At 54.3% G+C, this 15,229-nt stretch overlaps 1 protein-coding gene across 5 annotated transcripts in view; it reads right to left on the bottom strand.

Annotated features, from left to right (window-relative positions):
* CHST15 (carbohydrate sulfotransferase 15) overlaps positions 1 to 7,269 on the bottom strand; it is a 72,967-nt gene extending 65,698 nt beyond the window's left edge. The window contains exon 1 of one of the 5 annotated variants that reach the window (XM_079138072.1): positions 5,297 to 7,269. The gene's annotated coding sequence lies outside the window, so the exon portion shown is untranslated. Of the gene's footprint in view, positions 1 to 3,537; positions 4,506 to 4,533; positions 5,237 to 5,296 lie in introns of those variants that run through there. The other 4 variants (XM_079138075.1, XM_079138074.1, XM_079138073.1 and 1 more) reach the window with 4 other exon arrangements.
* Between the last annotated feature and the right edge of the window lie 7,960 nt (positions 7,270 to 15,229).

Genomic DNA, 15,229 nt, shown 5'->3' with positions numbered 1-15,229 from the left:
ACATTTCCAGGGGGAAAGCTGACTGCTCTCCTCTGCATCAAACAGGAGCACAGTCAGCCTGACCCCGGGCTGGACAGTTTCTGGTCTTTGCAGAGTGCCAAGCAGTGTGGAGGAGCGGGGAGGTGTGGGCTGCTCTTTGCAGCAGCCATCTGCAGGGTCTGCACATTCCCCCAGCTGCAGCCCTGGGCCGGGTGCATGGGGCGAGAGTCCCGGTGAGGAATGCCACAAGAATGAATGTTTACCGAGCACTTGTTGTATACCAGCCACTGTGTCAAGTACCTGGCGGGGCTTACCTCTTTTGGGACACAGGCATGGGAGCCGGAGGGAGGTGCAGCCATCCTAGTGCACTCCAACCTCCAGGTGGCTAACCAGCTCACACTGCTCCTTCCCAAGGCCCCTCCAAGGCCACCGGGAGCAGCATTATGTAATTCTGACTTGCACAAGTTCAGCCTCGCCCACTGATCTCAGTGCTGTGCCACCTCGTGCTGAGTGCCGACTCCCGGTTCCCGTGCACCTGCCCAGGGCTGCACCTAGCGGGGACGCACAAACCCTGCAGGTAGCGGTTGCTAGCAGCAGCCGGCAGCTCCCCTTTCCTCCCCATCCCTCAGAATTCTGCTAAGACGAGAAACGGCTTCCCACTCACACCTCTGCGCCCTCCCCACTTGCTGATTCACGCCTGCCTTTTCCTTCTGGAGCCCTAATCCGTCATCCCACCCACCCCGTCCCGCCTTCCTCCACTGTCAGCCCTGTTCCTTCCTCCTGCGCAGCTGGATGGCCACAAGCTTGACGCCTGTGACCTCCAGAAGCCTCCCAGTCCTCCAAGGGAGGCAGGGGATACACAGGGCACAGGGCCAGCTGTGAACTTGTAGGGACATAGTGACAGCTATTATGATCAACCACCTTCCTTCTCAACTTTCATATTAAAAAAAAGAAAAAATTCTGTGCTGGCCCAAACCAACACCAATCCTTAACCTTTCCTCCTGGATATTAAGACTGGACGTGCTACGTAGGGAACCATCACGTTTTTGCCTCATCCTGTCTGTGGGGACACAGGTCTACACATCCATTACTTTGTCCTGGTGCTTTGTTTTAAAAGGAAAGCCTTCTCAGTGGGGAAATCAGACCCTAATACTTGAGAACAATAAAGAAATACATCATGCAAATCTGAACAGCGCTGGGTACTCAGCCAGATGGGTACGAACTTGATCTCTTTATTCACTACATGGGAACAAAGTTACCCTTTGAAGTAACAATATCCTACCTGAGCTCCCCAATTTCCAGAGCAGAGGGGAGAAGGTTGCAAAGTTCTCACCAGCAACTGAAAGAGTCACTTCTAAAGCAGGGTTAAAGACATGTCCCTTGGCTGATTGCTCAGAGGAATGACACTCCCAAGCCAGCTATGACTTTTAAAAGTAGTTCCTTTTAGAAATTTAAGACAACTCCTCTCTTACGTGAATGGCCCTCAAGTGGCATCTCTGTAATCCTGGCCCTCCTGAGGCCCTGGGACAGGCAGGGGGTCAGGAAGATGGACAGCCGCCAACTACAGGGAGCGTCCGTTCATCTGGGAGTTTGTAAGAGGCCCCAGACCAGCACAGCGGTGCTAGGGAGCCTGTCTAGGAGCCGGAGCTGAGGGGGGGGCTGACCTTCTGCTCACCAGCTGTGTGAACCCCGCAAGTCACTCTGCTGTTCTGACCTTGATTCCGACGTGTGGCAAGGGAGACCTCCACTCAACCCACCTTCCCCTGAACTTGCTGTGCTTTGTCCTTACCCTTCTTCTCACTTTGTCCCTCCAGGTCTAACTGCAGCTCAGGTCACTCATCAGTCCCCTCCTAGGACAGATGGGTCCCAGCTTGTCTTATCCTCACAATATCCTCCCCAGAAATTCAACTATGGGATACATTTGATTGGATAAAATTGTATGAGAAGCGTCCTGCAGAGTCTTTCTGCCCACACAGTGGGGTGCGTGGATCAGCCCCTGAAGGCCTGGCATGCAGGCTTGCGGTGAACCCCAGTGGGCTCACCCCGCCCCACCAGCCACCAGCATGAAAGGCAGCCTTCAAGTCCCCGGGCCTGCAGAGGGTGATTCCTGTGTCCGCTTGTGCATCCTGCCTCTATACCATGTGACCCTCCTGACATATAAACACAGGGCCCAAGGTGAAGCCCTGGACTCTGGGAAGGGCTCTCGCCCCCGCCCTTCTTCCATACTTCTTGAATTTCAGGCCGTACCTCAAAATCAGGCCCAAGAACTGCCTTAAAAATTGACAAGACCTGTCAACTCCGCTTTCTCCCAACTGGCTGGAGGTGAGAGGAGGGTGCCCCTGTGAGGGGACAGTGCTCCCTGTTCAAGATACCTCCCCACTCGCCTCCTCCAGCCCCCTGAACTGCAGCGGCCTCCGCCCACTGATCTATAGCTCTCCCTCGCGCAGCCCAGCGGCCAGGCTCTGGGGTTCAGCAGCTCACCTGATGACCGGGCTCTGGGGTTCAGCTAGCTCACATGATGGCGGGGCTCTGGGGTTCAGCTAGCTCACCTGGTGTTATTTTCCTGCTCCTTCTCAAGACACTAATAAGCAGAGTCCACTTCCCGCCTGCCCCAAACTTCCATGAAAACAACCCTCTTCCCCAGGCAGGGACTTGTTTCTCTCTTTAAACATGAGGAAAGTCACATGGCTCTTCTGACACCTCACCTTTGGGGCCAGGGGAAGCAGCAACAGGGGAGGAGAAATGAGTGGAAGGGAACTGCAGTCAGGGTAACCGTGCTGAGTCCTGTCAGGACAGAGGTCCTGGGTCACATGCTTTAACCATCAAAGGACAGCCTCCCTGCCACCATGCGATATCCTGGATGCCTCTTCCCTGCCCCACTGGCAGCAGCCCACAGGAAGAAGGACACCAGCTTCCTTCAGAGACCCCCGCAACTGGCACCCTAGGAAGGGGGACACTGGAGGGAAGACTGGCCCGGCAGCTCCACTTCAGCTCACCTGTGGCCTGGTACGGAGCCCAGGCTCCGTTTCCTATCCAGGAGGGAAGGAAACAACCCAAAGCAAAACGAATCCCTTCCAGTCAGTCCTTCATTAGGGAGAAAAACTTGTTTGGTAAAACTACCTAATTACAAGGCATTTTTATTTCATCCTATTTTGAATAAAATCATATCTGATCTGTGTGCCTGCATGTATTGATCAAGAGATCCTGGCTGCACGTGCACTCATAAAAATCAGAAAGTGCTGTATTCTGAGAGGAAGGGTCCCTTGCTTTCCATTGCTGTGGTGGTGGAGTCCGTGGAGGACGGTAAGGGAGGGTCCAAAAGAAACTTTGGGCAAAGCTCTAGGCCTGTTTCCTCCTGGGCAACCTCAGGGGGGCCTTTTTTAGGTGGCTACCCTGATCCAGAGCAGAGGCCGCACCACACAGAAACCACAGCTGGTAAGAGGGGCTGGGGCACTTCCAGCCCTCCGGCTCCACTTCACTGAACTGCTGTCCACATGCCTTAGTGAGACTTCCTGGAATCACAACTTCATTCTGGAAAACTCCATGCCATTAACTTACCCGAGGAGAACATGGCGACGAGGCCCAGCTGTCACAGAGGATTCCAGCCCCTGGAGAGACAGGGAAGCCTACCTCCCGCAGGAGCTGGTCCCAGCCCCCAGCCTCACTGCCTTCCTGGGGAGCCGGCATCTAGGGCTGGCAGCCGGTAACCGAGCCTGATTCTTGGGCATCTACACCCGCTGTTCCAGCTACGCCAGCCTCTCCCGGGTAAGCAACGTGGGCACCCTGACGGCGACCCGGCAGTCAAACAGAGGTGCCTCGACCCAGGCGGCTCCGAATCCTAAACACGCACACACTGGCGCGCAGTCGCCCAGTAGGTTCTCCCGGAGCCGGAGCCGCAGCCGGAGTCGGAAGGCGCTTCCACAGCTCTCCATTCATTCCCGGAAAGGCCGGGCTCCCTTCACCTCGGCGCCTCCATCCGCTATCCCAGAGGGCTCCCCGGGGTCAGCTGCGCCACGACCTGCCACCAGGCACCCACAGTCACCGCTTCCTCTCCACTGGCAGACACAGTCCAACGGACTCGCTCTCCATCTCGATCGCCAGCGTCGCCCCCGCCCGGGGCCGCTGCCTTCCGGACTCGCAGCCTGCAGTCCGGGCTCGGAGCTGCCGCCCCACCGCGCGGCTCAGACCTGCCTCGCTCGGTTCGCCGCGCCCAGACTGGCCGGGGACACCGCGGAGAAGCGCCGGCAACTCTCGAGTCACGCCGCCTCCGGGGACGCGGCGGGGCGCGGGGAGGGAACTGGGGACGAAGGGAGGGGGCGGGGAGCAAAGGCGGGGAGCAAAAGTTCAGGCCGCGCGGGGCTCAGCTGCGCCCTCGTCTCCTCCCAGGCCAGTCCCCCGGTCCCCTCTCCCGGACCCAGGTCCCAGAAGCGTCGGCGCCAGAGACTGTCCGCCTTCCCGCCCAGAGTGGCTGCAGGACAAGCTGAGATTCTGGAGGTGGCTCGGAGCCGGAGCTCCAAGTCAGAGGGAGAGAGAGAGAGAGAAGCAGATGCCTACCTACCTGCCTCGGGCCGCGCCTGGAAACTTCCCTGAAGTGTACTGGGGGCGGGATCGGGGGTGAGGCGCGCACGGCCGGGGAAATTTCAGTCCCCGACACTATCCAAGGCGCACTTGCACGGTGAAATCACTCTTCTGTCTGTCCGTCCGTCCTCTGCAAGTTCCCGATGGTGGCAGCGCAGGGGCGCCCCGATTCCTACTCCTGGGCCGGTTGGTTCTGCGGGACAGCCGGCCAGTGCGTGCCCCGCAGCTTGCGTCCTCCGCCAGCCTACAGCTTTCGACAGCGCCACCACGCCACCGCCAGGTCCCCAGTCCGCTAGCTCGGGCCACATCCTCTCGGGGTAGGGAGGGGGCGTGTGAGCCCCGCGCAGCCAACGGGCAGCCCTTCCTGCAGGGTCCCCAAGCGCACCGGGCTCCCGGAGCGCGGCCAAGATCAGCAGCGAGAGGATGCCTCCCGCTGGGGGTCGCAGAAGCTTCGGGGAGGCCGGGCCAAGGGGCGCAGGGCCCAAATCTGCCTCGGCTCGGCGCGCTCGCAAGTTCATTGTCTGCCTGGGCCGCCGCCGCCGCCTCGCGCCGGGAGCGCCGCGGGGAGTGAGACTGCGCGCAGCCTCCGCCACCCGGACTCAGAATGCCCAGCCCAGGCCGCCGCCGGCGCTGCCCGGCCCGAACCCGCAGAGGGGCGCCGGAGCCTCGAGCCCGAAGCCAGACCTTCGCCCGCCGCTGCTTGCCGCCCCCACCCCGGCACCTAGCGCCCAACTTGTACCTGAAAAGCCCGAGATCCGCCCGGAAGCCTCCTCTGCAGCTCCGGCTCCGCGGGAGCGCGCCCAGCCCCGCGCTTGGAGCCCCGCATCCAGGGCGCGTCAACCTGACTCCCCGAGTGCTGGGAGGAAAAGTTTGGGAGTGACGTGCAGATGGCGAATGAAACATCCGAACAGAACCCTCCCCCCGCCCCATGTCGCGCTGACACACATCAGCTCGAGTCTGGAATGTGAGATCAAGGCGTGTGCGCCGAGCGGTGGGTTTGGTCTCCGCCCCCTCCCCTTCCAAGTAAACACTGTTTGTGTGATGTGGTGGTTGCAAATAGCAAACCGAAACCCCGAAAGTCTGGCAGTGACCCCCTGCCAGAGACATTTTTAAGGAACTTGGCGGTCTGGAGCCAGCCCATACATTGATATTCAAGGCCATGGCGCTGGTGGGTTCGGCGCCCTCTGTTGTATTTTTGCATCCTGTGAAGGCTGGTCTGGCTCCTTGGCCCATCGTATTTGATTTGCCTCTTGCTGGAGGTAAGGCTCTGCGGGTCCTGGAGCGGCACTGCCTACTGCAGTGACCTGAAGGTGGCTGCTCTAGGGAGCCACCTGGGCAGCCCTGGGGGCAAGGGATGGCTCCACTGGTGGATTCCCCGCTGCAGACAACATCCTAAATGGAGACGACTGAAACTGGAAGACCAGCTTTGGTCTCTTCCAACACCAAGCCTACCTAGGGAACTGAGGTCCAAGGAACAGAGATGTTTCTGCAGTCTTCAGCCAGCCCCTGTTCCCATGGCCAGAGGCCAGCACCCTGTTCCTTAAAGCAATCAGAAAAGTGCTTCCTAAACTGTAGAGGGCTGGCCCAGGTGTGAACGGTGGGTCCTGACAGTGCTTTCCCCCACTCTTCTGTTTATTGCTTCAGGCTGCATCTTATCCCTTGGAAGCTAGTATGACCCTGAGGTGGTAAAAACTTCTGCTTGGCATCCATGGCAACTAATTCAGAGGTCACAATCAGAGGATTATAACTGCAGATGGGAACCCTGGATGAGACTGGGGTTCTTTAAAACCCTGTCTTGTTCTCCTGCAAATAATGCCTCTTACATAAAATCCGTGAAGAAGGATTAATGCAGCAATGAGACCAGCCCTAGAATCTCAGACTAGATTGCTTTTTCCATATAGACGCCACTTGGTGATTTTTGTTCTTTATTATTTTTTTAAAACAAAAACCTTTTCTGAAAATACAACGAGCTGCTTTTTGCAGGGTTCACAATTCCCAACAGATGATGAGGCCATTTTTCTAGGTCTTACACGTGTTGTGGCTTTGGGGCTTATTTATTAGCTCCCAAGAAAAGCCTGCCTTTCAGTGAGGTTTATATACGCAAGTAATTGCACCAGGGACACAGTGCAGGTTGCTGTTAAAGAGGGTGCGCTGTGCAGGCGTCTGCCAGGAAGGCCCTGGGCCATGCATCTGTCAGACCGGAGTGCGCAGCGGCTTTAAGCAAACACAGGGAAGGTTCTATGGAAACAGCAAGGAGGAAATCCCCTCCTGTAAGGGTGTTTGGAACGTTGTTCTGTGGCCACACATACAGCGGTCTTTCCTCTCCTTCCTCCAAGCAAACACATGCCCCGTTATAGAGATGGCGTTGGGCCCACCCAGATGACTTTCAAAATTCAGGTGTCAGAAATCACGGCTGACATGGAGCAAATTGTTTTTAAGTAAAATCACGGTGCCACTTTGATATGAGTTCCACCAGGGACTTTCCAAAGGTATTTATACACGTGGCTAAGATTAACTGGAGGGTGATTTTTCCCCCTCAACCTTAATTTCAAAAGCTTATCCAAGGATTGCACTTGGACCTGTTATTCTGTAGAGCTGAGAGAAAACCCAAATGCCCGGCATGTGTGAAGGGGTGGATAGATGGACAGATGGGTACGTAACCATGAGAGGGGCTGGTGCCGACAGACCATTGGCAAATTGTGAGTGAAAAAAAATGCAGACAATTTAAGAAAATAAACATCCCTTTCTGGGGGTATGCACTCTGAAGCCTCCGTTATTGTGGAGTTGTGTTGCCTGGTTCGGTCCTGTTTCTGCCCCCTACTGGGTAACCTCGGGCACGTCATTCCTTTTTGTGCCTTAGTTTGGGACTTACCAGTAGTACCTACCAGAGGCACATTGAGATTGATCCTGGTTCTTCACTCTCCCATGGTGGTTGCATGAGTCCATTTTGTTACAGTAACGAAATATCTGAAATTGAGAGCTCTGTATAAAAAGGAGGCTCATTTAACGCACAATTCTAAAGACTTGAGAGTTTGATCTGGTGATGGCCTTCTTGCTGGCCAAGTCCCAGTATGACTCAGGGGATCACAAAGAAAAAGAGAGTGAGTGAGAGAGAGAAAGTTCTGGTCTCTCTCCTTCTTTTTATAAAGTCACAAGTATTCAATCATGGGGCTCCACCCTGATGACCTTATCTAATTCTAATCACCTCCCAAGAGCCCTGCCTCTAAACATCATAGTTAGAATTAAATTTCCACACTCTTGATGCCTTACAGTGGGGTTAGACAACAACGCATGGGGAACTCTTGGGGAACACTCACAAACCATACCCACGCACAGCGGTGATATTGTGCAGTCACATCCTGATAATGAGATATTAGGGAACGTAACTGAATCGAAATATGCTTGCAAGGCTGGGCTTGCTCTCTCACGTGGTACATCATGAGAAAAATGCATCCTGAATAGCAGCTGTCCTTTCCAGCAAACCTCTAGAATCGACACCCATGGAACAGACCCGAACTAAACTTGTAGCTTAGAACCAAGTCACCCCACCTGGACTCAGAGCCACTTCAGCTGGCCTGCATACACATAAACAAGGGTGGAAAAAATGTTTGTTGTTGATAAGTCATTGAATGCCAGGGTTTTGTTACACAGCCTTATTGTGGCAGTAGCTGACTGATACATTACCTCATTGGACTGATGGGGAGATTAATGATAAATATTTGAAAAATACTAAGTGTAATTCTTGAGCCCTATTAAGAACTTAAGATAGTTGTTCTTAGTAGTAAAATATTAGTATTATTAGTAATTATCATGACTGAAAGTAGTTTTGCACTTAATAGTCACATATTAAATGCGTGTTAATCAGTTGAGTCAGTGATCAAGTACAACTTGAATGAAGACAGTGCAAAGACATCAGAAAATTAGAAGATCAAGACTATGAGCCTTAAAAATCATGCTGACTCATTCATTCCCTCAGCAGATTGTCCCCAAACGCCTGCTACAGGCTGCATGTTGGAGCCATTCAGATGACGAAGACTCTGTCCCCCTCAAGGAAAGAGCCCTACAAAGCCTCACATGCCACAAGCCAGCTGCTCTCTCCCAGCTGCGCGTCCCCACCTGCAGAGCAGCCTTCTCGAGTCAGTATTGCTCGTTGCCATTTTTCAGGCCATGAGACTGATACTCAGAAACCAAACACTCAGGACAAGACCAAAGGCCATCCCGTGCCATCCATGTGCTCCGATGCCAGTGAATTCAAGTGAACAGTGGGTAAACCATCAGAAGCATGTGGCGGGCAGAGGAGGGCATGGACTCAGCAGGCCACTCTCGGTGCCTCCCAGGTACTGAGGCTCAGGAAACACTGGGGCTGGGAAGACCCAGGTCCTGCTTCTGCTGCCAGATGACCTTGAGGTCATTGCGTAGGCTCTCAGATTCGTTCTGGCAGCTCTGGCTTCGGATTTCTGCCACCTCTGCCACCAGCAACGACCTGCCTCCCAGCCCTGTGACTTTGACAAATTTAGACTGCTCGGTAACCTGAAGTGCATTTCAATTTCATAAATTTAGAAATACTCTGGTTAGGCGGATCCCTCCTGCAGTAATGCATCCATTAAGTGCACTTTAAGCCAATTTTGGTATGCTAATCCATCACAAATCGACGTGAAATTCAGGTTCTCGTGAAAATTTCCTACACCCGATCCAAAACCTCTATAGGATTTAGGATAAGTGACAGTTCCTTAAAGCAGCAGGCTTGAGTCTGCATCTCACATTCAGAGAGGACAGGATAGAGCAGGTTTTTCAAATGTCCACACGCATGTACATGTGAGAGCTGTCTTCCCTGATGGGGGACGGGGCCGGGGTGGGGGGCAGTTTGCTCATTCCCAAAATGCCGCCACAGCTTTAAGATTTTAAAACTCTTTGGGGGACTGGGGGTCGTATGTGTCTCTGCATTCCCAGCCCCTAACTCAGAGCCTGTGCTATAGACATGCCCAGTGGGTAGCTGGCAAATGTCCCAGTTGGAATCAGCTAGCTTGATTAGCAACTTGTCCACCAGACTTAGGTTTCCAGGATTTTCCTAGTTCCTAAAATTTAATATTCTCCCACCAGTGAAGATGGGGATCCTCCAGCCCAGGCAGAACTGTCTGAAGGAGAAGCAGGTGAGGACCTCCAAGGACAGCAGGCTCTCTGGTGGGGCCCCTGTCCATCCTAGAGTCTCCAGTGACACACAGTAGTAATTGGCAATACAAAAAACCCACAGGAGATGAAAGAGACACGCTGTCACTGTTATCACCACCCAGGACTCTGTTGTTACCAATTGTTGAAGGGCAGCACCTATTAACTGATGTTTTTAGCTGAGTAATAGACATTTTGCCAATAAGATCGAGTTTACAGCCTGCAGCGTTTCACTTGCCTGCTTCTGTCACAAGATCTACAACCCACCACCAACAAAAATGAGCTGTTGACTTGATAAATTTAGAGCAGCATCGCCTGCCCTGGATGTGAAGTGCCTGCACTTTCTAAATGAGTGTCATTCACCTGGTTGAGGCTTTAATGCAGTCAGATGTTATGAACTGGTGCTCAGGAGGACAGTGGAGTGAACGCCTCGGGCCGGTGCTCCGAGTGGCTGGCTGAGATGTGCACTCCTCCCTGCCTGGCTCTGCGGCTGCCAGGCCAGATCTGCTTCCCGCCATCCCCAGGCCAGTGATGCCTCTGTGCACCTGCCCCCTGCCTGCAGAGCATCAATCTTAGCTCTGGGTACCCCTTTATCCCCACTCCAGTTTGACGATAGCCTGGCTTGTTGTCCTTCTTCTCCTCCAGGGGGCCTTAACCACTGAGCCACATCCCCAGACCCTTTTTTTTTTTGGAGACAGGGTCAAGTTGCTTAGGGCCTCGCTAAGTTGCTGAGGCTGTCTTTGAATTTGCAATCCTCCTGCCTCAGCCTCCCAAGCTGCATGGTTCCTAGCAGCCTGGCTCATCTTGGAAGCACCAGGGGAGTTTGAAGTGCAGGTTCCTGGGCCCCTTACCAGAGATTCCATTTCTGTCCTCTGAGCTGGGACCAGGAATCTGAACCAGCTGGTCTGGGTTAGCACCCAGAAATGTGTGTATTTCAGAAGCTCCTCTGGTGCCCACTGAAGTTTGGGGACAGCTAGTCTGGACTCAGGTCCTCTCCCCATTGGGACGGTCCTGCTACTCCCCTGCCTCCTTTCCTGGACCTCCACACTTGCTTCTTTCTGCAAACATAGCCAAGATCTTCCCCCAACCAACACCAATCCATTGCTGTCAGCCCCCAGCTCTGGGCCCATCTGCCTCCAGATCTCACGCTGCCATTGGCTCCATCTTCTTGGCTTCCCAAGGTGCCGAGGGACAGCTGATGCTGTGGCTCTGGGAGGAGGAGCCTGTGGTGGGGTCACGAACTCCAGAGTCCATTTCCAGGGGCCACTTGCTCTTGGAAGGGGGTTGACTAGAGAAAGGCTGGCTTCTTCAAAGTGGCTTTGAAGAGACTCAAACCTGGCATGGGTGTGACTGTGACCACGAGTGGGCACTGCCTCCGCCCTCCCACCACGGCCTTGCTAGGGACAGTTGGGAACTTGGGACATGTCTGAAGGCCCCAGGTGCAGAGTGCAGCTCCCCTTCTATTTACTGGGACCCCTCTCTGGGCCTCATATACCTTCTTGTGACATGGAAGGTAGAATGGAGCCTCCCTGAGGACTGACCTCTCTCCAACGTGTTAAAAGAAACTGTCACCCATCAGGACAAGGGGACACGGGAGGATTCGCTCACTCTCCTATATCAACCTTCTATTGCTGAGTAACGAATAGCTCCAGACCCTTCCAGATGTGACACTAGGGGCAGAGGTCAAATAACACCCTTCACCAGTTCACAGCCTGTAGCTCAGAAGTCTGGTGAGTTCTCTGCTCTGAGCCTCACAAGAAAAAAGTCAAGGTGTGGGTCAGGCTGAACTCTAATCTGCAGGTCCTGGAAGAACCCAAGCTCGGGTTGTTGGCAGAATTTTCTCTAAGGTACTGAGGTCCTCTTTCTTTGCTGGGGTTCACTCTCCGTTCTTAGAGGCCACCTCCATTTCTTGTCACCTGGCCCCCTCACCCTGCAAAGCAGCAATGGCATTCCAAGCCCCCAGCTTCCAATCGCTCTACCTTCTTTCTCCACCTGCTGGAAAGTTTCCTGGGATTCCACCACGATGATCTGGGCAGAGGAACCCCTCTTTCTGAAGGGCAACTGAATACTAATCTTAGTGATATGTAACCCAGTATGATCATAGACATGGCACTGGCGGCAAAGATGGTCCAGGTGATAGTGGCAAAGGTCAGAATCCTCCAGAGAAACAGAACCAGCAGGAGGTCAGTATGAATTGTATGATCATGAAAACTGGCTGTCACGATCAGAGAAGCCGAGAGATCCAGACCCCAGGAAGGTGGATGGCATTCATCTCAGCCAGAATCCAACTTAGAAGGTAGAGGACTGATGTCCCAAGTCGAAGACTGTCAGGCAGGGAGGCTGCTTTCCTCCTGAGCCTTTGGTCTAGCTAGGTCCCCGTGGACTGTGAGGCAGAATTTTCTCTAAGGTACTGAGGCCCTCTTTCTTTGCTAGGGTTCACTCTCCATTCTTAGAGGTCACCTCCATTTCTTCTCACCTGGCCCCCTCACCCTGCAAAGCAGCAATGGCATCCCCTGTGAGGCCCGCCCACTTAGGGAGGGCAGTCTGCTTTACCCTGTCTGCCACTCAAATGACAGAAACACCCTCAGACACACCCAGAATGATGTTTGGCTCAGCACCTACGTTTCTTGTGGTCCAGCCAGCTCAACACGTGAACTAGACCAGCCCAGGGGTCGCTGGAACCCTGCCTACTCGCCTCCTCTGCTAGCACCCACCCAGCCAGCACGTCTTCAGTGTTTCCTGGGCAGCCTCCAGGGACACCACACAGGGGCCTCCAGGCCCTGCCCTGCCCTCAGCAGGCCCACAGTCAGCCTGAAAGGATAGAGATGCCAGGGCAGGACAGGTGGATGCCTGGATGCCACCCTCTGGTGCAGCTTCTCGTGCACTCAGAGAGGAACTGGCCTGAAGGAAGGTCCCAGCCCCCGGACCCCAGGCTCCTCTCAGGAGCTTGCTTTACCCAGGGACTCCTGTGCCATGACTGAGCTCTTCTCAAACATGTCACCTGAGCAGACAGGGGCTGTGTGGCAGCCAGGCTGCTACAGTAACGGGGTGTGGGGAGAGTGGGGTGCAGAGAGACGAGACCAGCCGCAGGCAACCTGGTGCTGCTGGGGCCGCCCCTTTCCATCCATCTCTATTTTCACCTGTTTGGAGATATCCATGATGATCAGGGCTTTAAAAATGTACTTAAAAGGCAACTTATGTTTTCATCACAAATAGAAAAGCCACATTTTCCATAGAAAATTGATCACAAAGTACACAGAATTAAAAGAAAGCAGAGTGATTTTGTCCTGGCCGGGTAGGGACGAGGGCTTCCTCCTTGCTGCCAGGGAGCTGAGTGGTGTCAGGGCTTCAGGTCAGGCCCAGGTTCTGTCCTTTCCTTTTCTTTCTTTCTTTCTTTCTTTCTTTCTTTCTTTCTTTCTTTCTTTCTTTCTTTGTTTTGTATTTTTTTTTAACAGGGGTGAGTTTCTAAGAAGACTTAGTTTTCTTCAAATCCCGCTGGTTTAGCACACCTGTTGCAGATGTCCCTTTCCAGGCCTGGTTCCCTTGTCTTCCACAACAGGCTGGAGCATCACCTGGAAGCCCCAGGGTCTGTGGGCTCTGGGGCCTGTCCAGCCCTTCGAAGCCTCAGCGGGTGACTGAGGACATGTGGGCACAGGGCAGAGAGGACCAGCTGGCGGTAGAGGGGTCAGCAGGACAGCAACAGCCGGAAACTAGTCTCCTGGCTGGAGGCTGCACCTGGGCAAGGACAGCCTGGGCCTCAAGGGCCTCCCCATCATTGTCACTGACCCTCTTCTCTGAGTCCCACTTTCAACCTCTGCCCCAAGACCCAAGACCCCGGTGCACATTCACACGCCCACTCTCCACCCGGAGCCTGCCCTGGAACCATCCTAAGACACCGTCACACCTTGGCAGACTGTTAGGCCAAAAGTCCTTCCCTAGACCCTCCCCCCGCCACTTTCCCAAAGTTTAAGAGGGCACCACAGGTGGCTTTGCTGTCTGCTAAGTCTCAGGAGTCCTGAGCCTCAGAAGAGGCTGAGGTAGGTGTGTGCAGGGGCCTCCCCCAGGGCCACACCCACAGGACCCAGGAGGGGCCAACTTCTCAGCTGGTCCATCCTGGCAGGACTGGGCTGTGTCTTCTGGGTGGTGGTGAGGATGAGCCTCCAGACCTCCCTGCCCCTCTCAGAGCTCTGGCCTCCCACCTACTCCCAGCCCCCAAGGATGCAAACTGGGCAAGATGCCAAACTAGCTGGCTGTACTGGGGAGGAGAGAAGAAGAGGACAGGGGGCAAGAGCCATCAGTCCCCCATGTCCCTTGGCCTCATTGCAGAGAAGGAGAAGGGGCGCTTATCCCACGCCTGCCCGTGCCAGGCACTGTGCCGGGGGCCTTGCCCCTTACCTCCTGCTGAGACTCTGCCACTGCCCACCCGCTTCTCAGGACCACTCTCAGGAAGTGTGAACCACGCTCTCAAAGTCCAGAGTGCTTCCGGCCAGGGAATTTGGGATGAATGGAAGGACCAGAGATGGCCCATTGGGAATGGCAAGGTCTTCGTGACGCACACGTGCCTGTCCAGGTTGCAGCTGGGTGTCAGCTCCCTCTGACGGAGCAAGGGAGCAAATCAGAGTTTTATCATGAAATAGCCTGAATCTTAAAAAAAAAAAAAAAAAAAAATCCTTGGATTGGTCACTACATTAGTGCTCTGTTCAGAGTACCACCCAACCCAGAATGGAGCAGCTGCCCGCAGAGTCCCACCCAATGGGTTAGAGCCAAACTCGCCAGGTATTTGGGTCTCCTGTGGGAACCCAAGGACCCAGACACCACACTCCAGATTTGTATCACCTGCTCAGTACCAGATGCCGACAAGGACTGCAAATGGTTTTAGATGACAACGTTCTGATTCTAATCCTTGGGCAGTTGGTTATTTCTAGTTTTCTCCTTTCATTCTCTGGTCAAGCCAGTCATGATAGAGGCTGGAGTGGTGAGGGAGCAGAGGCTGGACCCAGGTGGCGAAGGCCCAGTGGGGATAAAGACGTCCAGTGGACACCACCTTCAAATTCCACCCAGCCGCCTCTAGGCTACCAGCTGCCATCAGAGTGACTTCCAGCTTTGTCACACTTTTTGAAGAGGTTCCAGGGTTGGCGTTGGATTTTTCTCTCAGTTGGTCTTGTGGCACTCCCAGCCCCTACCTGTAAACCCTCTCCATGCCCAGTGCTCCAGGGGAGGTGGACGTGGGTGTTTACTGTGTGCCTCTCACTGGGAACTTCTCTACCCTGATAGACATCCCTGTGGCGCTGGTCCTCCCTCTGTCCACTTCATTCCTAGCAAGACAGCCACTTTCCAGGAGAGCCTGACAGGAAGTTATGTTCAGGTTATGTTCAGGTGTGCAGGTGAGTGAGACCCTCAGCAGGCAAAGCAACCAACCCGGTGAAACAACAGGAGGAGCTTCTATAACTTTCACATCTCAGAGAGAAGAGGACAGTCACTCATGGGGCAAAGGGAAGACAGAAGC

The sequence above is a fragment of the Sciurus vulgaris genome (genome assembly GCF_902686455.1).
Source record: "Sciurus vulgaris genome assembly, chromosome: 4".
In the NCBI taxonomy this organism is placed as follows: Eukaryota; Metazoa; Chordata; class Mammalia; order Rodentia; family Sciuridae; genus Sciurus; species Sciurus vulgaris.
This window is presented reverse-complemented; position numbering and strand designations above follow the sequence as displayed.